General features: G+C 43.4%; 1 pseudogene; it reads left to right on the top strand.

Moving 5' to 3' along the window:
- The first annotated feature begins 14,701 nt into the window (after window positions 1-14,701).
- On the top strand, window positions 14,702-14,859 carry LOC119911070 (annotated as a pseudogene).
- Window positions 14,860-26,985: the final 12,126 nt, after the last annotated feature.

Genomic DNA, 26,985 nt, shown 5'->3' with positions numbered 1-26,985 from the left:
TTCTCCTAATAATAAATAAGTTTTTGGCATATATCAAACCTTGTTGTGCTGTTAAGCATTGATGGGAATAATAGAGGTCACAGAAAATAAATGTGGAAAGACTGAAGAGGTACGGCTGTAGCTTATTAATTTACAGTGTTAGAAATGTGGTAATTTAAAGATTTTTGTTATTACTGAATTGCAATATTCGGTAAGTTACTAAATCCAGCACCGACAAAGCCCATTCCAACGACTGTAAATCAGATACACCTCCATATTAACAAATACAGAAAAAACTTCACTGTTTAACAAGCAGCTAGTCTACAGTTTTACTGTACTAAAGTATTTACTGACCACCAACAGCTAGCTTTGCCACAGTGACCACGCTCAGGAAGACAAATGGAGTACGGTCAAGAATTGGCAAACTGATCAAGAAATAACTCTACCTGTTACAGTAATGTGTGTAAGGTGTTAACACATACGTCTTCAATGGTTTGTCAATTGTTGGTTGTCACAAAAGTACCAATATATAGATTTGTATTGTGTGCAGCAATTTAACTAACTGCACCTTCTGTGATAAATCCTTTTGCCGAGGTCCAAATTTAAACTGTTAAACCAACAATTTTCCAACAATGGTGGTAAACCAACAATAAACAGTAGCACCTTTCCATTATGGCAGATTCATTAAAATCATTAACTTCAGTTGGAATTGAATTGGTCTGATTTGATCTTTTGAGCTGTAATATTTAAGAGCATGTATGTATAAATTGATTTTGTCTTCCAGTGAGTAAGAGTCTAACTACAAAATGAAGCTGGAAAACACACATTGAATAAAAGTACATATTTCACTCAGGCTAGTACACAAAGGATGAGCATTCAGCTGACTTTGCTCTGCCATTGACATTGTATAATCTTAAAATCGAAGTTATAGTTACACTGCATTTTCTTGGTCACAGAGCTACTCTTTTGACAGAATCATTGTCAAATAAAGTAAATATGCAATGAAGTATATATTTTTTTAATCTTGTCAAGAACAGTAACGTGAAGCCAGTGAAAAAGCAAGACGAGAAAGATGTTCTTAATTGTTGTGTTAAAATGACAACACATGGCAATAAGGATGTTGATTGTAGCTGTATTTGGGTGCTTAATTATTCCAATGACGAATTTAAAATATAGGATGGAATGTGCATTATATTACCTATTTAATATCAGATTGACCAAACTTTTTTTTTTTGTATAAATAAATCATTGATTGGCATCCAGTTCATTGATGGAGGGTTTAAGTTTCTATCCACACTGCAATTTAACTGTAAGATTGATATCACTTTTACCTCCAGAACAGCTCTGCATCTGAGAAATGTTTGTAGAACTATAACTACAATTTTCTGTATTACTATGAAAAAGCAAGAGGTTTAAGATGATCGGAGAGTCATTGTGCAGTGACATTGCTGTCTTTTTATTATGATGCAATCATAGTTTGGGTAATGCATTTTATTGTATCTAAATAAATGCTTTTGCAGGTGAAGTGAAATGAAAAGCATTTTTTGCTATTGGAAGTTTTCCTTATAATTCAGTAAAGGAGGAAAATGAAATAACTATAGTATATTTTGATTGTAAGTACTCTGCAATACAGTTTCCTTTATTTGTATTTAGTATATAAAGTTTATTAGTTTATATTTGAAGATTGTACTTTCCCTTAACAATCTCTTAAGATGTTGAGAAAGAACAAAGTATACACAACTATACTGAGAACATTGCACAAAGCAACTTCAATTTTCTGGCTCATCCTTGCACACCTCTTAAGCCTTTGAAAGTATATTAGAATGTAATCAGAAATATAAATAGCTATATCTTAATTTAGTTTAATCTTAAAGTCCAGTCTTAAATTGATATGTGATATGTTTATTATCTTATTATAAATTTTGGTCAATCATTGCCTGTTTTTTTTTTTTTTTAAGATTTATCTAATTTAGTATTTTATAAAACTCCCATTCTGCCCTCTAACATTACTACCTGTCTGTCTCCAACCCCAGGAGCTGAGTTAGTCATCCCAGTACTTGAGGATCCATTAGCGCACCCCTCTGTAGCTCCTCGTGCACCCTTCATTCCCACTCCCTCAACCCACCACCCACTCCTCACCATTATTGAGACCACCAAAGAGTCCCTGTCCAAGGCCACTGAGGCGGGGGTACCTTGCTTGTTGGACCGAGGCAGCGATGATTGTGATGATGATGGCTTGGTGATATCGGGGTATGGCTCTGGGGAAGCGTTCAAGTCTTACCTGCCCTCTACTGATGATGAAGATTTTTACACGACCTTCTCCTTGGTAACAGATAAGACCTTGTCCACGTCAGGCTTTGAAGGTGGCTACAAAGCTCATGCGCCCAAGACTTTTAGACCTAACAAACCTTCATTCTCCAGACGCAGTAGGACTACCACTACCGCCATACCACTAACCGCCGACCAGAGCCGCACCACCGCCACCTCTGCCTCCACCGCAACCCTCCACAATGCTCCGGCCATACAGCCGGCTGGCAAAATGAATAACCGCGAGCTAAAACCCCAGCCCGACCTAGTGTTGCTCCCATTGCCCACATCCTTTGAAGTAGACAGCACCAAGCTGAGGGGCCCATTAATAACCTCCCCAATGTTCCGTAATATACCCACAGCACTCCCCACAGAGCCGGGCGTGAGGCGAGTTCCAGGGCCCTCGGAAGTGGTCCGTGAATCTAGCAGCACCACCGGGATGGTCATCGGAATAGTGGCGGCCGCTGCCCTGTGCATCCTCATCCTTCTGTATGCCATGTATAAGTACAGGAACAGGGATGAAGGCTCCTACCAGGTGGACGAGAGCAGGAACTACATAACCAACTCAGCTGTGCAGAGCAATGGCGCTGTTATGAAGGACAAACAGCAGAGCTTGAAAGGCAGCAACAAGAAACAAAAAAATAAGGATAAGGAGTATTATGTGTGACTGTGAGACTTTCATGAACATGAGACAGTGAAGAAAGAAAGCACTGAGAGAACATTTACTTATCAGTTTCCTTGTGAGGAGCTATGACAAATGATGGTAAACGTGGAACTTGAATAATCTTATACTGTGCTGAGTAGTTGAACTGATGACATGTACTGTAATATAAAGCACACTTACTATTGTAAGCATAATGACAAGGCTAAATAGCAACTTTAGAGACCTTACTCTTCTATCTGGTCAGAGACGTTATCAGTATAGAAATATTTCACAGCTACATCATTCTCCTAAGTGACTTTTAGAGCTATGTGATCCTTGGCATTAAACAAAAAACTTTTTTGTAAAATTGTTAATTACAAAGGCTCATAATCTTATACATTTTCAGCATGTAAGCAACATGTAGTGCTTAACAAGAGGGGGATAGGCACACCATCATTGTAAAACTAAAAAAGGACTCTTGTACAATATGACACATTTTTATGGTTTATACATAATAGAAATGTGGTGTCTAACTTATTTTTGCTTTAAACAAAAGAAAAAATGACAAAAAGAAGAGCAAGAAAAGAAAAATATTTCTGTGTATTAAATGGCACCAAGTGAGCAAAATGCCATGGGCAGATCTCATAGAATCTGTTCACTCTGGCATCTGATTCACCACAGTTATTCTCATTGTCTGACAGACAATGAATCACTTTGTGGAAAGACGTGGCTGGTTCTCTTGATAACAAGCGACTGATTGTAAAATGCATGCCATCCTAATTCTACCGTAAAGTACAGTACAGTAAAAGTCCAGTATACAGTATTCAACTTGGACCATGTTCTCTTTGATGCCAAACAGTTCTTCATCTTCAGATCAGAACTTAGCCCCTCTCATCTTCTTGAACCCCTCTAAAATGTTATCCATGAAAAAAAAAACTATCTCTTAAAGAAAAGGTCTATTATTGATGCACAGACAGTGGTGGTTTTATCTTTTTGCAAAACTGTATGTTGGTTCATTGCCTATCGTTCTCTTTTTCTATGGAGGTGTCAGGAAGCAGTAACACTGTTAACAAATGTGTATACAGAAATAAATCAAATGTTGAAGTGTGAATTCTATCTGCTGTCACAGTCAACTGTGTCAAAAAACAAGAAATTTGTTTACATATTTTAATACATGCTAGCTGTTGTACTTTGTAGGTAGGTAATTGTACATATACCATGACAGTTGTAATTTTTAGTACCTCTATTGTACAGACTGAAAATATGGTTTATCACGTATTTCATGACAAAAATCTATTTACTGTTGATTTACATGGAGAAAAACTTTAATCAGAATGTGGAGAATCATATTGATATTTCATAAAGAATAAAAATATATTGTTAGCCTAGAGATCTAACCAGAGATGTTTCTAAAGTTGCATGAATATTTAACTACTTGCAGTTGTCCAACAAATACAAGGTGCCCTTCCTTCTGTATCATGGCTTTCTTGTTCTGGGTTACACTAGTGTTATTTCGTTTTGAAAGAGAATAAAGTCTGAATTATGACAAAGACAGAAAACACAAGAGGCTATAATGGATGGGGGTTCATAGTATAAAATAGCTAAAATGGTGTTTTTTAGTCACCCTAAGTAACCTCAAACCATTGTCTTGTCACATCTTTATCATAAGTTAACATTTTGACAATATTTTACTGTCCATTTTACGTTTCCATTATCTGCCATAGTCATTTTAATGCTGTGGAGGTGCAGTGTTTTTCTTGCCTGAATTTCAGTTTTTTTGTGTTATAATAGTTACTTTTCATAACCTTTTTTTCATCAGTTTGATAACAAATAAAACTTTCTTTTTTTCTCTGAAATTATACTGTAGTCTTTGGATAAATCCAATTGTGAAATCACTTTTAGCAATATTATACCACTTTAATATTTGCTGTAATGCTCAGCATAGATCATTGTAGACTCACCACGCAAGAGAAAATTAGGCAGCTTTGACTTAGTTATAAAGTTCAATACTAATGACAAAACAATCAACGTTTCGCTAATCTCCTTCATCAGGTGTGGTTTGATCAGATTTCACTAACAGCGCCCTGGCACATTGAGCAAACAACCTCACAACTGTCCTCAGGTTTTAAAGGAGACCTATTGTACTACCTATTTCCAGTCCTATGTTGTAGTTCTGTGACTTATTTATAGCAGCTTTGCATGATTCAAAGTTCAAAATACTTTATTATATTATATACTATACTATACTATATTATTTAAATTATACTGGCTCTTCATGTAGGCCTTCATTTCAGTGTATGTCTGAAACAAGCTTTAGATGCTCCTGTCACTTTAAGTCCCCTCACTGTCTTCTGATTGGCCAAGACCTGAAGCATATTACCAGGCTGTTGTTGTCCCTAAGCGGTACAGACAGACTGAGCGTTGCTGTGTGGAGCAAATGACTGTACAGTATATGGAACACCAATATAATATAATACAATATACACCAGCTCCGTGTAGCTCCGTGTGTCGTAGAACGGAGCCGTTGGTAGAAAACAGTATTCAGAACAGGAGGAAAACTGAGGTTTTTGCTCACAGAGATTTCTAAATACTTTAACCTCATTATTTTATGCTTTGGTCATGTTTAACATGAACATCCAACATTGTAACATTGTAGATAAATCATAAAATATGGAAAATTGTAATAGGTCTCCTTTAATTCAAATGATGCTCAATTCTTATTGATGCACGAAAGTATGTGACATCAACAATTTCCAACCAGAAAGCTTTGTCTACATTTCGGATGGTGTAGTGCTGAGGAGGAATTAAGACGCTGATCTGCAGTCTGGTGGTACCACAGCAGACACTTCTCTTTCTCTTTTAAGACGACAGCAGGTGAACAGGCAATGGCTGGGGTGGATGCTGTATTTTAGTATCCTTTGGCCTCTGCGCAGGCACCTCACCTCACTGCTATCACTGTTGCTCGGTAGATAGAACCAATGTTGTTTCGATCTGTTGTAATCACCTGCTGCGGAGCCCTAATGACCTGGGCCGTGCACCTCCCATGCCAAGTGGTGAGGGTGCTCCTTTGTAAAATTTAATAAGAACTTGGCACAGGAATTTTGCCATCTTAACTTTCCTTACAGCCTTTCCATCATGAATTCATTGGAAAATGTAATGTACAACTAAATCAAAGAGACAGCCATTTATTTTCTGATACTCATCCAGAGCCAGGTGACACCAGCAACAGGAAACATATGGCCACTGGAAGAGCCTGCATCACGTTCCGGACCCACCATGCCTCGGTGGCATCAAACGTCTATTCTTATTCTTATTCTAAATATCCAGTATGGTTTAGAATTGGTTTGCTGAATTTATTTGTGTTTCACAAGCATCATGATTGCATATTTGCAGCTCATTTATTATCAGTGTGATAACAGGTCCAATTTTCTTCAAGGTTCTCTGATATTTTAAATGCATTTCACATCATGTAATTATAATCAGGTGAAAACAGGTGGTTATATAATGGAGGAGATTGTTTCCCATTTCTGTTCAAAAATGCTGAATGGCCCCTCCTCACTGAGATGGGTGCCATATGTAGGAGGGTCCAACCTGATGTTACTGATGTGTTACATGAAGCTGCTGATCCTGGAGCAGTACGCTTTAGTGAAAGTGTCATACACATACTGGTACCATTACAGTGGCGTAGAGGCCATTGGCAGAGGAATCTGCTCAAAATGTTCCATCTACATATTAGCTACACAGGAGATAGTGTATATAATAAAAGATGTGAAATAATTGACCAAAAATATCTTACTTTGGTGCAGCAAGGATATTGTACAATGTCAAGATTACCACCTTGCTCATCTGATCACCATCGTTGCTTACAGTTTGTGTGTGTGGGTGGGTGGTGAGGTGGATGACCTAGTTGTTATTAAAAAACTCAACATGGTGGTTCTTTGATTGTGTCTGGAAACCAGACAGGAAGATGAATCCATGCAAAGCCTGATACAGGTAAGTAGAAGTTTTTACTAGTGGACTGCTTGTAGTTCAGTGCCATTCATCCCAAGACATCATCTGACAAATAGCTCCTGTGTGGTTGTCCTATGTTAAAAAGTGGTCATCCATCATGATGTCGCCTAGTAAGTTTCACTAGTTAGTCACCTAACGTTAAAGGTTCAGTGTGTATGTGTAATATTTAGGAGCAGTGTATAAGACCTTACATAATGAACCAATACGTTTTTTTAATCTTAGAATGAGCCATTTCTATCTACATACACCGCGGGTCCTCTTAGATAGACATTACTGTGTTGCGCTGCCATTTTCTACTGTAGCCTGATTGGACAGAGTGTGTTTCATCACTGCATTGAATACATACAAAGAAGAAGCACAAGTAACGTTAGTTGTAGCATTGTAGTAGTCGACTGGTTTATTAGAAGTAAGAAAAAAATAAAAATTTGGACAAATGGAGGCCCACACAGGCCATCAGAGCGTGTCGGCCACCGTCGCTTCTCCTGCTCGCTTGGAAAGAGAGGGGTGAGTGGTGACTCATTAATGTTTTGTGGAAATAATCAGATTCTTTTTCTCCTTAAGTATTTATTGCAAAAAGAGAAATGAAGTGTACATGGGGCATAAAGGGGTATACAGAACTTTGATTTGTGTCAAATTACATATTGCATATACATATTTTGCAAACATGTAATTTGTAATATGGTTATAACCAGGACACGATTTGCCGGGGGGGATGTGTGGGATTTCCCCCTTTCTGGTTTATATATCCATGCCTCTCTGAATTATTTTTCTCCCCAGTGGGGACAAAATTTATCCCCCCCATAGAGTGATCAATGCTACTTCACTAGTGATGCAACAGATCACAAAACTCACGGTTCAGATCAACCCAGCTGCCTCTCTTTGTAGGAAATCACCACTCAGGGGCCTCATTTATAAACAGTACGTACGCTCAAAACAGGGCTGGAAAAATGCATACAATACTTTCCATCTATAAAAAACAAACTTGACGGGAGAATTTGCGGTCCTCCATGTAAACTCTGAACCATGCGTACGCACATGAACTGGGGAAATGAGAAACGGCTTACATGGCAGAAGGATGAAACTGTTTGAAATCCTTCTGCCATCATATTCTTCTGCTAAAATGAATCATTTATTCATTTTAGCTGATGCTCTTATCCAAAGCAACTTACAATTGCTGTTTATGTCAGAGGTTGCAGCAAGTGACTTGCTCAGGGACACATTGGTGGATGTGTCACAGCGGGGAATTGAACTTGAGTCTCTCACACCAAAGGCATGCATCTTATCCACTGCACCATCACCATCCCATTGCATCTCAGTATTATAGGCTTAAAGCCACCTGTTTGAGTGATGTTCCCTGAAGTGCACAAAAAAAACAGATTTAGGATGATAAACACAAACGTAGATATCTGTTTCTGCAGAAGAACACCTCAAATATGTTGTACAGTTTAATTGGGAATCATATTAATTAATAGGCTACTTGCATGTAGTGCAATTTATTCTCATAAATTAAGTGACCACCACCCCTCATTTTAAGACCACCACTTCCATAGGTGCACAAATGGGTTCAAGTGAATTTACTATTTAAACAACGTGAGCACTAGGCAACAAAATGTCAACTGAGTCAGTTAGACACTAGCAAGAACACTTATCCTGCTCTTTGTGCCGGGTGAAAGATAGGGCCCTTTCCTTTGTGCACCAGAGGAAAGCAGGCACCGGAGCTCAACCCATTTGATGAGCGATCTGCAAGAATGTGAACCCCTCCTGAGTAGTGACGGAGGTAAAGGGGGACATATACACACACACACTGGATGATCTAGGTCCATAATTTTTATTCCGTCGGTTGAAAAGAGAATAAACCAATTGCATTCCACTTATGTTATTTACACAAACAGTCCACTTAATTAACAAGGTTGTTAAAAGAAATATAACTTGTTTTATGTGACACAGAAAGATCTACTTAATAAATAATGTTATATTTTTCAATACCAGGTTTTTCTCAAGCAACGCATCATAGAGGCGCACAGCGTGTGGATAAGGCAACTGGGAATAAGGCAACAAATATGTGATAACAATATATGAAACTATGCACTTGTATGATCAACATCATCAATTAAATCAGCATCAATTAAAATTGTAATTTGTTCTACTGTTCAAATTATATGAAGTTAATTTGTTAATTTAGGTTCAGGAGTGGGGCCATGCCTCAACCACACCTCTAATCACCTGTCAAGCGTTTCTATACCCGTGCTAGTCAGCCAGCCCCGTTTTGCCTCAGATTGCTCGACCCACCCTTTCTTTCCCTGCCGTTCATCCATTCACCTTCCCCCCTCTCCCCCCCTCCCCTCTTCCCTCACTCCCTCATCCCTTCATCCCCTCATCCCTTCCTATTCAACCCATTGCACACCTCTCTCGTGTCTCATCTACAGTATCTCACAAAAGTGAGATATTTGCTACAATGTAAAGTAGTGAGTGAGCAGCTTTTATAACGTAAAGTACATTTAAACAAAGTTTTCTGTCCCCTCAAAATAACACATCATACAGCCATTAATGTCTAAACTGCTGGAAACAAAAGTGAGTACACCCCTAAGTGAAAATGTCCATGAGCAACAGAATTGGCACCAAAGCTCTTGTTTGATGCATCAGAAGTTAAGTGTGACCTTTGGGAAACAAGATTCCTACGCTGCTTCCACATTAAAGGAGACTATCTTACATGAGCCTATCGGCACTAGTGAACAACAGCTAGCTGAAGACAGAGAGAAGAATGCTGATTGCTATGCTGAATTAATAAGACTGATGGATGATAAGAGCCTATTGCTTATAAGACATGAGCCACTGAAAAAACATTAGTGTGGAAAAAACAAGCCATGAATAATACATCTATACAGTGTTACCGACTTAATAAGGGCGGAAAACATCACTATGGCGCTGTTGGTGCTTTCAGACCAACCGCCAATTTTCACCTAGCAATGCTTTCCTCGCGTGAGTACATTCGCTGCAAGTGTTCACACACAACGCGAGAAGGCGATTTTAACGCGATAATGTGAATAAACACAACTTGCCATTACTACAACTGTATGAACCCAAAGTACACATTTTGCTGTGATTAAATAGCAATAAATGGATTAAACTGATGCCGAAATAACTACAACATGATGCAGATTTGTTAAACATATGAATTCATGCTTTGTCAGGTCTGTCTGCAAGACAGCAGAACAACAACTTCTAAAATGTTTTTTTTCTGAATTTGGATCGATCAGGGCTATGCTGTGGTAACTTGGTCACAGTAAAGTACAATGATAGCTGGAATAAAGTTACAGACACATGTTTTCTGAACTTACCAGGTAGTTCAACCTCCTCACTTTCTCACGGCTCGCGGCTCTACGCGTCTTTGCATTGACTTTGTATGTAAACTCACCGCCCCAAACGCTTGCTTCGCTTTTGGTCTGAAAGCACCATGAGAGATGCATGTGAGAACATGAGTGATGGACTGATCATAGCCATGATACTAGGTGGACTGCCAAACTACTTCAAGCCCCTAGCCATTCGCGTAATGCAGAATGAAGATAAAGTTATGGTCTCAGACTTGGAGACTACCAGTAAATGAGGAGGTGGAGAAATGAAAGACTAATGTAAGACAAGGTCCACCAAAACACACATTAACCATGTGGCTTCCTTGACACCTCTTTCAAACCATCCATCTTCTCTGTCTAAAATGTGCACCTGGTGGTCCTCAAACGAGTGTCCTCTGTCCTTCAGATGTAAGTAGACTGCAGAGTCTTGACCTGAGGAGTTGGCCCTTCTGTGTTGAGCCATGCGTTTGTGTAGTGGTTGTTTAGTCTCCCCAATATACAGGTCTGTGCATTCCTCACTGCATTGGACCGCATACACTAGATTGCTTTTCTTGTGTTTGGGTGTGCGGTCTTTGGGGTGTACCAGTATTTGTCTGTTCTTGGGTTTAAAAAACACAGAGATGTGGTGTTTGTTGAAAATCCTCCTGAGTTTCATCATAAAGTTAATTAAATATCATTAAATGTCATTGAGACGGAAATAAATAATTGAAGAAAAGAACAAGAAAAAAACAGTCATGTGGAAGAGTTAATAGTGACCATTGTGAAAGTGGGTAAAACGGTTAATGGTTAAAATAATTAACAACTTGTTTATTAACACAGACAATTGATCCCTGAAAAAGGAAGGGTTGCCGTTTAGTTGTGATGGCTACAGACGTCAGAAGGGGGAGCTCTTGGCTGCGGTACCTCATTCTCAATGAAGTTGATTCAAAGAAGGCATCATGTCCAAGAGTCCTTATTAATATATCCCCTTTCCTGGGTGTAACATTTTGGAGGCACCGCTGGGATGAATGTGACGAGGGCCAGCTGTCCCAGATAGACGTCCCCGATCATCATTCAACCCCCCACATCCACAGCCAGGGTGGAAGATACTGTGTGGTGGTCCATCGACTGCGCAGAGAGACATGCAAGCAAGCTGAGGTTAACCACTGGTGCCAGGAGAGCTGCAGTGTCTACTGTTAAGAGAAGGTTCTGCATCACACATCATTCAACCCTTCACATCTACAGCTAAGGTGGGCAATAAAGTGCAGTGGTTCAACAGCCGCGTAGAGACACTTGTATGCAAACTGAGGTTAACTGCTGGTGCCAGGAGAGCTGCACTGTCTATTCTACACAGAGGATAGATTCTGCATCACGTTGATATTGTCCACAGGTCAGAGACTGAAATGGTTCCTGCAGAGCTAGAGGACTTGAAACTAGAAGTTGGTAGTACATTATACACATTGACCCGAGATGCTTTGATTGAAGTTTGTGTTTATTGCTGGTTCACAATTTGAAAAGGTATCAGGTAAAAGCCGCTCCTCTCTCATCTCACATGTTAAAAGCCACTTAGAGGGGGGTGAGTTAAGTGAACTTGAAGATCAGGGTATGGCAGAGCTACTTACTCTGAAGGATAAAATTGATGAGTTACAACAGGCTGCTCAAAGTAGTGTACTAGAGCGAGTAGCCTCAGAAGCCAACCAGTCAGATGTGCAAGAGCAAGTTATTCAGCCTTCGGCAGGAGAGCGATTGAAAAAAGAGATAGAGACACTACAGTTAGCTTTAGCACTATCACTACAAGAGAAACCAAACCAAATAGATGGGACAAAACAGTCATTGAGTGGGGAGGGTAACAGTGTTAAACAGCAACACGTCTCTGCTCAACAGACACCCCAACCTCGCCTATCATTACAGTGGGGCAGAGAATTCAAAATATCAGGCCAGATTGGTGAGCCGGGAAAAAAAGACTGACTCACCTTCTCCAGTCTCGCGCACCAAATTGAGCAAGGCATCAGCAAGGGATTTCCTGAAATAGAAATAGTTGATGCAGTGATTCGGGCAATAGTTCCAGGCTTACAACTGCGCAGCTACCTGGAGGGAAAAACCAACCTCACCTTACCTACCCTGAGGAGGATTCTAAGGTCCCACTACCAGAAAAAAGGTGCTACAGAACTGTACTAACAGCTCACATCAGAGGTACAAAGCAGCAAGGAAACCCCACAAAGCTTCTTGATCTGTGCCCTGAATTTGAGGCAGAAAATTCTGTTACTTCACAGGAAGCAGAATCTGGTCTAAGATATGATCATGTCCGTATAGAGTATGTTTCTCCATACAGTTCTGACAGGTCTGCAAAATCATAGCATTAGAAACGACCTCCAGCCATACCGGCAACAAACAACAGTAAGTAATTAGCTGCTCCTCAAGAAACTCAACATCGCCTGTGGAAACGAAGCAGAGAGGCAAAATAAGAAGAAACTACTTACCCAACAACGCCCAACCACTGTACACTTAGTTCAGTCTAATGATACACCTCCAGAAAAAAAAGGCAAAAACCCAAAATTCAGAACACACCAGCAAAACCCAACCTGATGTACTAAATGACAGGGACGTGCACAGAAATTTTGGTGGGCAGGGGCTCAAGTGAAAAAACCCGGAACTTCTCATTTTTATTTATGAGTGGTTTTTTTTTTTACAAAACGCTAAATATATTAACACAACTCTGGCTTCCTTACCAATTTATTTTAATTCCCTTACACTCTCGTGTTTGTTTAATCATTTCACAGAAAGACCATGGTTTCTCTAGTCTTCACTATGGTTTGTCACAAGAGCAGGCAACAGCAAAGTAAACTTTACCACAATGTGCATGTTTTCTTACTAGTATATATTTAGATATAACGGAGAGGGACATAGTTTCACTAATAATTTGTTTATTATTCACAAGGCAATAAATTATTTTGGTTATATTGGATTACATAACACTTAGTTTCGTTAGGACTTGGTTTCACATTTGAGGGAGGGCTGTCTGTATCATGTAAAGATCTATCAGCACACAATAAACAAATAGAATGGATAGTTATTAGATGAGGAGCCTATACGATCATAAATATAAAGTTACTGCTTAAGGCAGGACACTTTTTCATATAGTGGTCAGTTTTCAGATTTGGGTCTATTTTGCTTCCATGTTTCTTTTACTCTCATGGAAAGAAAACTTTCAAAAAACACATTTAGATGGTGTTTGTTTTAAGCCTACTACCCTTCGTTGGTTTGCATCTGTAGATTTCTTCTAAATGAACTAAAACAATCTAATCTGCATATTTAAACATAACATTTCAGGGGAAAAGACTCTTGATGTAAGTCATTAACTGGGGAAGTTCTGTGGTGATATGCTTTAGTTATTTTCTTTATCCCATTCACCTGCAGTGACTTGTCAAATGTGTGCAAATTAAAAAAACTAATTTTAATTAGTTAACGCCTAATTTACCCAAGTATGGGTAAAGAAATCAAATTCAGCTTATGCTTCAGCAGTTGTCTGTGTGAGAAAAAAGGATGGCAGTTTACATCTTTCTATAGGAATAGTAGTGCAGGACATCCTTGACAGCCTCGGTGGCAACTCATGGTTTTCATTATTGGACCAAGGAAAGGCCTAACACCAGGGTTTTATGGATGAAGACAGCAGGCCTTTGACTGCATCTGTGACTCCATGGGGCCTTTATGAATGGATAAGGATCCCGTTCGGACTAATGAATGCACCTGCAGCTTTTCAGCGCTGCATGGAGGAGTGTCTGGAGGAGGAGAGACAACATCTGCGTCCCCTATCTGGATGATACACTAGTGTATAGTCAGTCATTTGAGGATCATGTAAACGTCAGAGCACGTCAGAGAAGTGCTTAAGCTGTTGAGGAAGTATGGGATCAAGCTAAAACCCAGCAAGTGCGAATTATTTAAACGTGAAGTTTGCTATCTGGGGAGAATTGATTCAGCCGAAGGTCGCAAAATCGACCCGGCTGACACCATCACTGTGAGAGCCTTAAAAGACAAGGGACCGAGCACTGTAGGAGAGCTACGAACTGTCATGGGCTTGTGCAAATTACAGGCAATTTATACAGAACTTCTCCTGTATTGCGGGGCCCCTTTATGACTTGCTGAAAGGCACGACAAAAAACAACAGTACACCACAAAACCGGGTTAACAAAAAACGAAGGAAGTAAAGCTGTACCATCACACAAACCAATTGTGTGGACTGAAAAACACCAGTGCATACTGAAGAGGCTGATGACAGTCTGGTTGAGCCACCGGTCCTTGGGTTCCCAGACTTCTCAAAGCCATTTATCCTCCATACAGATGCCTCAAACCAAGGACTGAGGGCAGTTCTGTGTCAACGGCAGGATGCTAAACCCTGTGTGCAAGAAACATTTAACTAATAGGTACATTCTGTATCCTTTCGCAGAGGCAATTTCATAGTCTATGAAGTTCTCCTGAGACGTGATTATTGCTGGTTGAAAACTGTAATGGGAATTCCAAACATATTGCAACATATAACCCTGGACTCAGGGAGACTCATCTGTGATGTGGCACTGAATCTGCGTAAACGTAACAGTCGAAATATCTCTGTTCTCTGTGGTATCCAGACTTCAGGGACAATGTGTCTCTGTGGGATGATAAGATTGACCCTAAAGCTGGATAAATAACAGGCTCACAGAGCTCTCCTCACTCATTTGAGCATACATGTACACAGCGTATGTGTTTTGCTGTGAGTCCTTCTGCAGAAGACTTGAATAAAATACACAGAAAGACAAGTGTTTGCCTGAGCTGGTTATTTAAACACACAATTCCCACTACAAAACTTAACCCAATACCCCGCCTGGATCACTTGAAATATAGTCAACTGTGGCAATTTTTGTTAGTCTCTGAGGAGGCTTTGCGCTTTGTTTTAATGCTAAAACCCAAATCATTAAAAAAATATTTTTGAGTAGTTGTTCACAAATACAAAGCCTTTCAACTTGTCTTTCAATTCTCTTGCTGAAATGAAACTCATCTAAGTTCTGGCTAAATTTCACTCAGCTCTAATTCGGACCTTGCTAATAATAAGTCATCCATAGAGTCCAGGGTATGCTGGTCAAGCCATGACTACCATTTCAGGTTTAACCCTCCCGCTGCCCCGAGCGGGTCATAATGACTTCGGCTCGTTTCTTTCCCTTCCCTTCGAACAAACCGGGTGCAATGGGGCTCGCCCCTCTCTCGCTCATCTGTCTGACAACTTGCAGGTACACGCAGCGCCCTCGCGCCGTCCCCTCAGAACTATACTCGCCGAATAAGCAGCGCCCTCGCGCTGTCCAGACCGGGTCAAAACGTCCGCTTACTCCCCTCTGAAATATGCTCGGCGAATAAGCAGCGCCCTCGCGCTGTGCAGACCGGGTCCCCGTGACCCGTTGAAAAAAACAAGAAAACATAACGACCGCAGAGTAGCAGTATTACGCTCAGCAAGAAGACGCGATAAAATAAGCCTACTAATGAGAGAAAGAAAAAAGAAAGACCCCCTCTCGAGCGATCGCACCAAGACACCCCCGTGACCGAGACGCAGAAAGTGTAGCGGAAAGCGTGCCCAAACACACTGCCCGAAACACAACCGGGGGCGGCGAAAAAAAAACAACAAAACAAAGAGCCATGAGCGTTCGAGACCCCGGGGACCGGGATGACGACGACTGGGACGACGACCGGTACTCTGACGACTCTGACAACGAATACGTGTTGGACAAAGACTTTGAGGACTATGAGAGCGGTCAGGAGAGCGAGGAAGAACAAGATGATGAAGAAGAAGAAGAAGAACAACAACAACAACAACAACAAAAACAACGAGATGATGAAGAAGAAGGAGAGGAGGAGGAAGAAGAAGAAGAAGAAGAAGAAGAGAGACAAACATTTGTGTCCAAAAACGGTGCAATCACATGGTCCTCCACGTGTCAGCATCTCACACGGGGACACGCGACGACTACGATCACCACAGCATCAGGACCGTCGGCAGCATCTGCAGCCACCGCAGCCACCACCACCGTCCCGGGACCCACCCCGTACGACGAGCAGCTGGTTCCCTTCAGAGGTATCGCCGTGTTGTTGTTGTTGTGGTGTGTGTGTGTGTGTGTGTGTAAAACGAGGATGAAATGTATAAAATGGTGATAAATGTATAAAACGATGATAAATGTATAAAATGATGATATATATATATATATATTATTTCCACAGGTCGCTGTACCTTCAGACAGTACATGCCCAGCAAGCCGGCCAAGTACGGCATCAAGTCCTGGTTCGCCTGGAAGATGCAAGTCTACACCGGGAAACCCCTCCCTGCGGAGGCAGCGGCGGCGGCAAGAGGAGGAGGGGGAGGAGGAAGAGGACCCGCTCCCACCTCCGAAAGGAACCAGGGCATGCGGGTCGTGCTCGACCTGACCGAGGGCCTCGAGGGTCCCCGCGGCGGAACCTGCGACAACTTTTTCACCTCCTACGAGCTCGGCCGGCGACTCCTCGAGCGAAACCTCACCATGCTCAGAACGGTGCGCAAGAACAAGCCCGAGCTTCCGCCCACGCTGCTCGCCACCAAGGGGAGGGCCGTCTTCTCCTCAAAGTTCACCTTCGTGGGCGCCACCGCTCTGGTCTCATACGTGCCCAAGAAAAACAGAAACGTGCTGCTGATGAGCACGACGCTGTGCCCCGACGCGCGCCAGGACACCGTCAGCGATCGCCGATACCGCAAGCCGGACCTCGTCCTCCGCTACAACGCCACCAAAGGTGCTCAAGAGGAGGCGCCGTCTCGCTCGCGCCGAAGCCTCCGCAGCGCTCGTCAGATCCGTTCGCGCTGAGTCCTACTCGGGGGATCGACAACGAGAAGGACGAGAAGGAGTGGAACAGGAAGAACGACGAGACGGCCCAGGCGTGCCAAGACTGCCGCGGCGGCTGTCTCCTCCCGCGGAGCGACACGGGCGGCTGGCAGGAGAAAGAGGTGTCAGTTGTGCCCGCTGAAAAGGGATCGCAAAACGCTCACCGTCTGCCGCGGGTGCATGAAATTTCTCTGGGCGCTCCCCTACTGCTGACGAGGCGGATCGCGGGACACCTTGACCCCAAGGAGTGGGTCAAAAATGCACAGCAGTCACGGGTGGGGAAGCAGACTTCTTGACCAAATGAGAAGGTGTAGGTTTTACCTAAAAACACTAAACTAGCAAACACACTAGACACCCTCCCTGTTCCAAGGGAGTCTGCGAGCCCACAGCTCCGCTGGTCCCGAGCACAGCTCCACACAGCTCCACTCTGCTGGTCCCATGTACACTGCCCCACACAGCTCCACTCTGCTGCTCCGAGCACACAGCTCCACTCTGCTGGTCCGTGCACACAGCTCCACTCCCTGCTTGGTCCCAAGCACACAGCTCCACTCGGCCGATCCCATGTACACGGCTCCATTCTGCTGGTCCCGAGCACACAGATCCACTCTGCTGCTCCCGAGCACACAGCTCCACATAGCTCCACTCTGCTGGTCCCGAGCACACAGATCCACTCTGCTGCTCCCAGCACACAGCTCCACATAGCTCCACTCGGCTGGTCCCATGTACACTGCCCCACACAGCTCCACTCTGCTGGTCCCAAGTACAGAGCTCCACACAGCTCCACTCGGCTGGTCCCATGTACACAGCTCCACTCTGCTGCTCCCGAGCACACAGATCCACTCTGCTGGTCCCACGTACACTGCCCCACACAGCTCCACTCTGCTGGTCCCTGCTCTCCAGCACACAGCTCCACACAGCTCCACTCGGCCGGTCCCATGTACACGGCTCCACTCTGCTGGTCCGTGCACACAGCTCCACTCTCTGCTTGGTCCCAAGCACACAGCTCCACTCGGCCGGTCCCATGTACATGGCTCCCCTCTGCTGGTCCCGAGCACAGCTCCACACAGCTCCACTCGGCTGGTCCCGAGCACACAGATCCACTCTGCTGCTCCCATGTACACAGCTCACTCGGCCGGTCCCATGTACACAGTTCCACTCTGCTGCTCCCGAGCACACAGTTCCACTCTGCTGGTCCGTGCACACAGCTCCACTCTGCTTGGTCCCAAGCACACAGCTCCACTCTGCTGGTCCCGGGTACGCAGCTCCACTCGGCCGGTCCCAAGCACACAGCAAGAGAAAGAGGTGTCGCTGAAAAGGGATCGCAAAACGCACACCGTCTTCCACGGGTGCATGAAATTTCTCTGCGAAAGCTGCGCGCTCGCCTACTGTCCCGCTTGTGCTGACGAGGCGGATCGCGGGACACTTTGACCCCGAGGGGGACGCGCGTGTCTACGCAAAGCCGGGGCAGCGGGAGGGTTAAGATATGATGGTGCCTGACCATTAAGGGCTTTGTAGATGAGCAAGGATTTTAAATTATATTCAGGATTATACAGGGAGCCATTGCAGAGAAGCGGGTGTGGGAAAAATGTGATCTTTTTTAGCAAAACGCATCAAAATTGGAACAACTATAAACTATCAACTATTTATTAATAATATCAGAAATAATCACATTTTTTAATTTTATTTTTTATTTTTTTAGGTAATTTTCGAATGTATATATTATATAAGGAGGAAATGGAACACCTGGCGAGGTGGCAAAGAGGGGAGAAAATTGAACAGCATAACAGGGCACATAGAAACAAACATCCACTCACACACATAAGCACAATTTAGAGTCACCAATTAACCTGCATGTCTTTTGATGGTGGGGGGAAGCTGGACCACCAGGAGACACACAAAATCAGAAACGCAGACGACCAAGGTTTGAACCCTGGACCTTCTTGCTCTGAGGTGACAATGCTATCACTGCACCACTGTGCTGCCCTGCTTTTAGGTATTGTGTGTTTTTTTTAGGCCAATTTAGAATCTATATTATAAATATGTTTTATGAGGTAGGGGAAGCTGGAGCGAACACACGCAGACACGGGGAGAAACATACAAACTAAACACAGACGACCAAGGTTTGAACCCTGGACCTTCTTGATCTGAGGTGACAGTGCTAACCACTGCACCACTGTGCTGCCCTGGCTTTAGGTATTGTTTGTTTTTTTAGGCCAATTTAGAATCTATATTATAAATATGTTTTATGATGTAGGGGAAGCCGGAGCACCCGGAGAGACTGCAGACACGGGGAAAAACATACAAACTTCACACAGAAACGCAGACAAAAATCCAGCTCACACAAAAAGAGTCAGGCCCAGGAATTGAACCAGCACCTTTTTGTGTGAGGCTGGAATTTTCCCAGCCTCACAGGTGAGCTAAGCATCGTATGTGCGGAGGGCTCTTGGCCGATGTTCTCTTTCTCAGCCTTCATCGCGTTGCCCGCACTTTCTAAAGCTCTTTCGCTGTTCAACTTTTCATTGAGCTCCTGGACCTCTTGTCGAAGTACGTCATTTCGTCGGCCCATGGCATCTTTTTCCATTGTCAGCGATTTATTCATGACCTCCAGCATTTGTTCACTTTGTAGTCTGGCGGAGAGCTCTTCAACCTCGCGTTGTAATGTGTCGTTTTGTTGGCTCAAGGCTTCATTTTCTTCTTTCATGACATTATTCCTGTCTACCAAAGCTTGTTCCTTTACAAGACTTTCTCCACCTTCTGAATTTCTTTTTTCAGGATGTTTTTCGCTGAGTTAGATTCTTTTTCTCTACTTTAAATTCTTTATACATTTCCTTTATGACGGTTTTGTTTTCCATCTCCTCAATGCACTGTTTGATTTCTTGATGGAGTTCATCGTTGTGTCTTCTTAAGGCTTCAATCTCCTGTCTCAGTGGACCAAACTTGTCTTCATAGTCTGGCATGCTATCATGCTTTGAGTAGAGCGACCGAAGTTCTTTAAGAAGCTCATTTTGTTTTGCAGAAACATCTTTTTTTCTGAATTCAGGGCTTTATACTTGTCCTTCATGGCTTTTCTGTTCTGGATCCTTCTGGTAAGGCTCTGAATGCGTAGTTTGATGTTTTCATTTTGTTGGCGCATAACTTCCACGATTTGCAACTTCTCCCTACACATGACACTGAAAATCTTTGATCTTCATAATCTTTGTAGAGCTTCTGCTGTTGTTCTTTCAGTGCAGCGTTCTGCTGGCTGATGGCCACTTTTGACACTTCCATTTGATCATAATTTCCTGCAGAGCCTTTTCATTACGGAGATCTTTGGCTATCTCCTGAATCTCTTGTCTCAGGTTGTCATTTTGCTGGCTAATCGCCACATTCTCTGCTTTCAGTTGATCATACATTTTATCCAAAGCATTTAAATTTCTGCACTTTTCTTTGAGCTCCCGGATCTCCTCTTGTATGCTGTAATTCTGGAGCCTCACGACCTCAGTTTCCTCCTTCATGACCTTACACATTTCCTCCAAAGCTGGTTAATTTTGGAGTTTTTTCCTGAGCTCCTGAATTTGTTGTTGCAGTGCCCCATTTTGCTGGCTTGCTGCTAAGTGCTCTGCCTTGATGTTCTTACACTTCTCATCCCAGGCTTTGTCAGGTCGCATATGGTTTAGCTCCTGAAGTTCTTTTCCCAAAGCTTCCTTGGCTATTAAAATGGCTTCTTTTGCCACTTTCATAGCCATGGACATTGCATCCAATCCTTTTTGAGTTCGACTATTTTCATGGTGCTCTGCCAGTTGTTTTTTCTGACCTTGTTTCGGATACCTTTGCAGTTGGATATTAATGCCTTCAAGTTGTTGAATGACTGCTTCTAAGTCCATATCCATTTTCAACAAGTTTTTTTTTCTGGGCTCTGTACACGAAGCTCAGTTGTAAATTATTCAGATGTTAGATTGAAGAGTTAAAATGTGTTCACTCAGTGACTTTGATCTTTGGAATGTTGAAGATGTCATAAAGTACAGGCAGTGACATCACATTCCCCTCAGAATGGTGTTTATGACATCATCAACATTATGACATTGTCAGAATTCTGATTGATAAAGTACAGGAAGTGACAGAACCTTTCACACAGCATGGTGTTTATGACATCATCAACATTATGACATTGTCAGAATTCTGATTGATAAGTACAGGAAGTGACAGAACCTTTCACACAGCATGGTGTTATGACATCATCAACATTATGACATTGTCAGAATTCTGATTGATAAAGTACAGGAAGTGACAGAACCTTTCACACAGCATGGTGTTTATGAAACGGTAGAAAGACAGAGGATCGTGGTGATCCTTTGAGCGAATTTGAATCTACACATTTTTATACACAGAACATGTCCTCTTTGTCTACGTTTTTTACATATGAAGCAATCAATCACTCAGCAGCAATACTATTATCCAACTGCTGGAACACAAACATCCTCACACACACCCTGTACATCAGTTTACAGTTTTTTTTACCTGTATATGTGCTTCTATGTGTTAGTTTCAAGCTGGCAGTGAAAGCACCGATGTCTGGGTTGTTCACGCTCGACAGATGATGGCAGTCTGTGTGAATGTGGAAGTTCTTCTGTCTCAAATTACCTAAAATTAATTATGACCCACCCTAAGGAAAATTTACATTTTACATATCGATTCTGTCCTTATATGTCGTACTCCATGAATCCTTGCATTTGGACCAGAAGAAATGTAGTAAAAACTGGAAATGCACAATACTGTAATGTAGAGATTTATAAAAGTGAAGTTGATTTAATCAAGCAGAGGCCTTTCTTTCCATTTAGTTCCCAAAATCTCTGCATGTGCCAAGACAATTTTCCTCTTTTATATCTTAATATAATATATACTACCCCTGGCAAAGTTTTTATTATTTCTGTTCTGTATACTTCTTTATTTCCCACTTTATTCTTTTTTGCAATAAAGATTCAAGGAGAGAAAAAAAATCAGATTATTCCAACACAACTGAATGCATCATCAGTCATCACTCACCCCTCCCTTTGCAAGCACAGAGCAGCAGCTAAGGTGTCCGACACTTTGTCGGTTCTTGTGCTGATACATGTTGGCCCTCTTATTTGTCCAATTTTCACTTCACTTTTTACTTCAAACAAACCAGAAGACTACTACTGATTTACTTCGTACGTATTCAACGTAGTGACGAAACGCGCACTGTAGAGCAGTTTGCCCTTTGGGCTACTGTAGAAACATGGCGACGTCCATGTAAGGGGACCTGCAATGTATCTAGATAGAAATGGCTCATTCTAAGGTAAAAAAAACATACTGGTTCATTATGTATGTATGTTATTATGTCCTTATACACCACTGAAAACATAGTTTGGATATTATAGTGCATTTCAGAATTATTACCTTTATTATTAAAGGTTCAGTCTGTAATATTTAGAACAAGAAAATCAGTGACACAAGTTCACATCAGACACTGAAAGCAGTGGCGCACCATATGATGCTTCTGTAGATTAATACTCAATTGGCACAAAATTTAGCCGCATAATGAAGAGTCTGATCTGGAAACTCCCATGTGTTTATGGTCATATTATGTGATTACAAGTCTGTTTTTTTGCAAATGTTTATTTCTTCCAAATGGAGGCATGACAGAAAAAGTTTGAGAGCCACTAATATTTGCACACTCTAATATCAAGACGTTCTGACAGGGCATCTATTGTGCCCCACATTTAAAACATCCGGTCGCTTGATTTATTCCACAAGGCTAACAGAATAAGGAGAACTTTGTGTTGAATTGTTCAAGAGGAATCTCTCTGGACTGGTCACTCTTCAGGGAAAGACAGCTGGATACCGGAGACTCCGCTCTGCCCTCCTCGTCCTTCCCACAAACACTCATCTCTGCCTAGCTGTGGTGGACAGTTGGGGTAAAGAGGGTTACAGCCAACTAAAGTGACTGCTCACATCCCTAAAACTAGTTTTATACCTAGAAGGAGGAGTAATGTGCTGCTGTGCCTCCTCGTGCATAAAAGCGCACAGCGTCTCTCTTAATGGGGAGACCCTTCACCCTATTTCACCCGCCCCGAAATTCACAAAATGTATTGTCCAAAATTCTGCCCGCAAGCAGCGGTGCACGCACAAGGTTTTCATGTGCTTCATGTGTTTTCCCAAGAGTGGACACTGAGCTTGGAACAGTACTTCAAGTTGAAATGAGGGTAGCGACGGTCAGCTGCGCCCGCATGGCTTTCATTTAAGTTGATCGTGCTATCAGTGGTTTTTATTTGAATAATTTTATAAATACATGTAATTACGGAGGTCCGGACCTCGCTGACCTCATACGACCATGCTTGTAACCACTCTGTGCTGAAGGAAAGTGTGTAAGTGCGTGCCAACACAGTCGTGTCATGCGTGCATTTCTACAGTGCAGCACCTCTAAGCGAAATATCTTCATGCGCGCCTGCAAGCTCACGACAGACAGTTTTTAGTCTTCAAGTCCCTTTGTGCTTCTACGGAGAGAGTTTCCCAGCTAAGCTGTGGTGGAAGGAGGGTTATTACTAATGACTCTCACATCCCTGAAACCAGCATTATGCCTAGACTGATAAGTAAGACTCCTGCATTGTTTTGCACTGAAAACGGATATCATCCCTCATCACAGTAGGCCTAAACACTTTCCTACAATGGCAATAACAAAGCAGAACCAGTGGAAACAACAAAATGACAGTAATCTTGTTATTCATCCAAAGGGTCTCAGAAACACCGCAGGAAATTGTTGTTGTGTCACAAAAACTTTAAATAGCAGTAGCCTAGCCCAATGCTTATGTATCTTTTTCAACAGGACAGGCCATGAACTTTAACCTTTTCAGCCAATGTGATATGATATTTACTTTATGGATATTTCTAAATGTGTTTTTTTATGCGCGTAACGCGTTACTCCGAACACTGTTTAAGGCAGTCTAAAGTTGCTGTCTCGATTATGAAGTCATTAAAATGCTAACTAACGTTAGCTAACAAATATATTAATCCACGTGCTAGCATTAGCTAACATAATGCACACCAGAGCTATCCATCAAATAAAATATTACCAAACCCAGAGTGAGCTCAACTTTAATTAACTTACACAATTGTGTTGTTTTGCAAAACAAAAACAAAAACTTATAAAGAAATAAGATTTTGTTGGTAGTATCTGCGTCTGTACCTCTCCTGCTTGTCCTTGCCAGGCACGCCTCTTTAGCTCTTTTCACATTTAACTTCTGCAGGGAGCTGACTGGATATTCTTCTCTTCTTTTCTTATTATGTCTGTGGTGTCCAGCTTCCAAGGCAAGGCAAGGCAAGTTTATTTGTATAGCACATTTCAACAACAAGGTAATTCAAAGTGCTTTACATAAAACATAAAAGCAACAGGGAAATATAAAAAAGTTTAAAAGCAACATAGGGAAATTGAAAAAATACACATAAAAAATATAAATAAATAAAGCAAATAAAATAAAATAAAAATGGTAAAAAGCTAAAAACAAAGAAAACAGTAAATGTTACAGTGCAGTGTAAGTTATCAATCTACTAGTTAAAGGTAGTGGTAAAAAGAAAAATCTTAAATATTCATTAAAAGCAATGGTAAAAGAAAAGTCTTCAGTCTTAATTTAAAAGAACGTCTCGGGTTACGTATGTAACCCTGGTTCCCCGAGAAGGGGAACGAGAGACTGCGTCGGTTACGACACTATGGGAACGCCTCTAGGCGAAGCAGGTCTGAACGTGAATGAAATCACGTAGAATGAGCCCTCACAGCCACAGGTGAAGGCAAAGCGCGCACCTGATAGGCCAGGGAAATAGTCTGAACAATCCAGTTGCTAATAGTATGTTTGGATGCAGGGAGCCCGGCCCTGGGAGACCCAAAACACACTAGCAGCTGGTCAGCCTTCCTCCAACGGGAGGACCTCAGAGTGTAAATACTCAGTGCTCTGACAGGGCAGAGCAGATGAAGTCTCCCGTCCTCCGCCGTCACATGAGGTGGAGGATGAAATGCCTGCAGCACTGTGGACCCTGCCGCAGAAGGCACTTTAGGGATGTATCCTGAACGAGGGTGCAGGATAGCCCTAATATTCCCCGGGGCAAACTCCAGGCTTTGCGGGGAAACCGAAAGCGGTTGGAGCTCCCCACCCTCCTCAGAGAGGTGATAGCAAGGAGAAAGGCCATCTTGAGGGTCAAGTGCTTAGCCTCAGCTGACTCCAGGGGTTTGAAGGGGGCCTCAGCCAACGCCCCAAGAACCACTGCCAGATCCCAAGTGGGAACCTTGGACCGAGTCGCAGGTCTCATCCTCCGGGCACCACGGAGGAAACGTACAACCAAGGGAAGTTTCCCCAAGAACCCCTCCCTCAGAGGGGTGTGGAAAGATGAAATAGCTGCCACGTACACCTTGAGGGTGGAAGGGGAAAGACCAGAGAACCGGTCCTGGAGGAACTCAAGTACCTGAACCACCGGGCAGGTAACAGGGTCCACCGACCGCTCCCTACACCAAGTGGAGAAAACACTCACTTCAGGCCGTACATCCTCCGTGTGGACGGGGCCCTGGCGCTCAGGAGGGTCTCGACTGCTCCGGCTGTTAGACCCGCCTCTAGGTACTGTGCCCCCAGGGGCCAGACCCACAGTCGCCATATGGCGGGGCAAGGGTGAAGAACCCGGCCCTGCGCCTGGGACAGCAGGTCTCTCCTCAGAGGGACCCGCCACGGCGGGCCGTCCAGGAGCGACATGATGTCCGAGAACCACACCCGGGTTGGCCAGAACGGGGCTACGAGCAGTAGGCCGACATAGTCCTGGCGGACCCGCTCCAGAACCCGGGAGCAAGCGACTGGGGGAAAAGCGTACAGACGTAGCCTCGGCCACGAATGTACCATGGCGTCCAGACCCAACGGGCTGGAGGAACGAGAGAAACCATAGCGGGCAGTGCGTAGTCTCTTGAGACGCAAACAGATCCACGTCTATGGGGCCGAACTCTTCGCACAAGAGCTCCACCACTTTGGGGTGAAGTCTCCATTCCCCGGGCCTCAGCCCCTGCCTCAACAGCAGGTCTGCTCCCTGATTCTGCGTCCCCAGGAGATACATCGCCCTGAGCGATAGTAACCTCTGCTGGGACCACAGGAGGATCTGACGCGCCATCTGTCCAGAGGGCGCGAGCGCAGACCGCCCTGGTGATTCAGATAGGCCACCACCGCTGTGTTGTTCTCCTCGGAACGAACCAGGACGTGGTGGCCTTGGAGATCGGGCAGGAACTCCTTAGAGCCTGGAACACCGCCAACACTCGAGACAGTTGATATGCCACTCGGATCGATGCACCTGCCAGGATCCCCTTGCAAAGCGGCCGTCCATGACCGCGCCCCACCCGTGAGGGAGCGTCTGTCGAAAGAACCAGCCGGCGACAAGACCCTCCAGCATGGGCCCCTGGGACAGGAACCAAGTTTCCTTCCAAACTGATAGGGAACGAAGACACTTGCGCGTAACCCAATCAGACGGAGAGGATTCCCCTCGGGGAAAAACCCTTGTTCCTTAGCCACCACTGCAGGGGTCTCATGTGCAGCAGTCCAGATGGTATTACGCTGGACGCAGCCGCCAGGAGACCCAACACTCGTTGAAAGTGTTTCATAGTGATGGCGTGGCCTAACTTCACCCCTTTCACGCAGCCAATATGGTGTCGACACGTGCCGGAGACAATTGTGCCCGCATCGTGTCGAATCCCATGCAACCCCTAGGAACGTAGCCCGTAGGGTGGGCGCCAGCACGCTCTTCTTGCATTGAGCCTCAGCCCTAAACGCCGCAGACGAGCCAGAACGACATCTCGATGCCGAACCGCCAACTCTCGAGACTGGGC

Source organism: Micropterus salmoides, unplaced genomic scaffold (assembly GCF_014851395.1).
Source record: "Micropterus salmoides isolate LMB-PRFRI ecotype aquatic unplaced genomic scaffold, ASM1485139v1 Ms_hic_scaffold_19, whole genome shotgun sequence".
NCBI lineage: Eukaryota > Metazoa > Chordata > Actinopteri > Centrarchiformes > Centrarchidae > Micropterus > Micropterus salmoides.
This window is presented reverse-complemented; position numbering and strand designations above follow the sequence as displayed.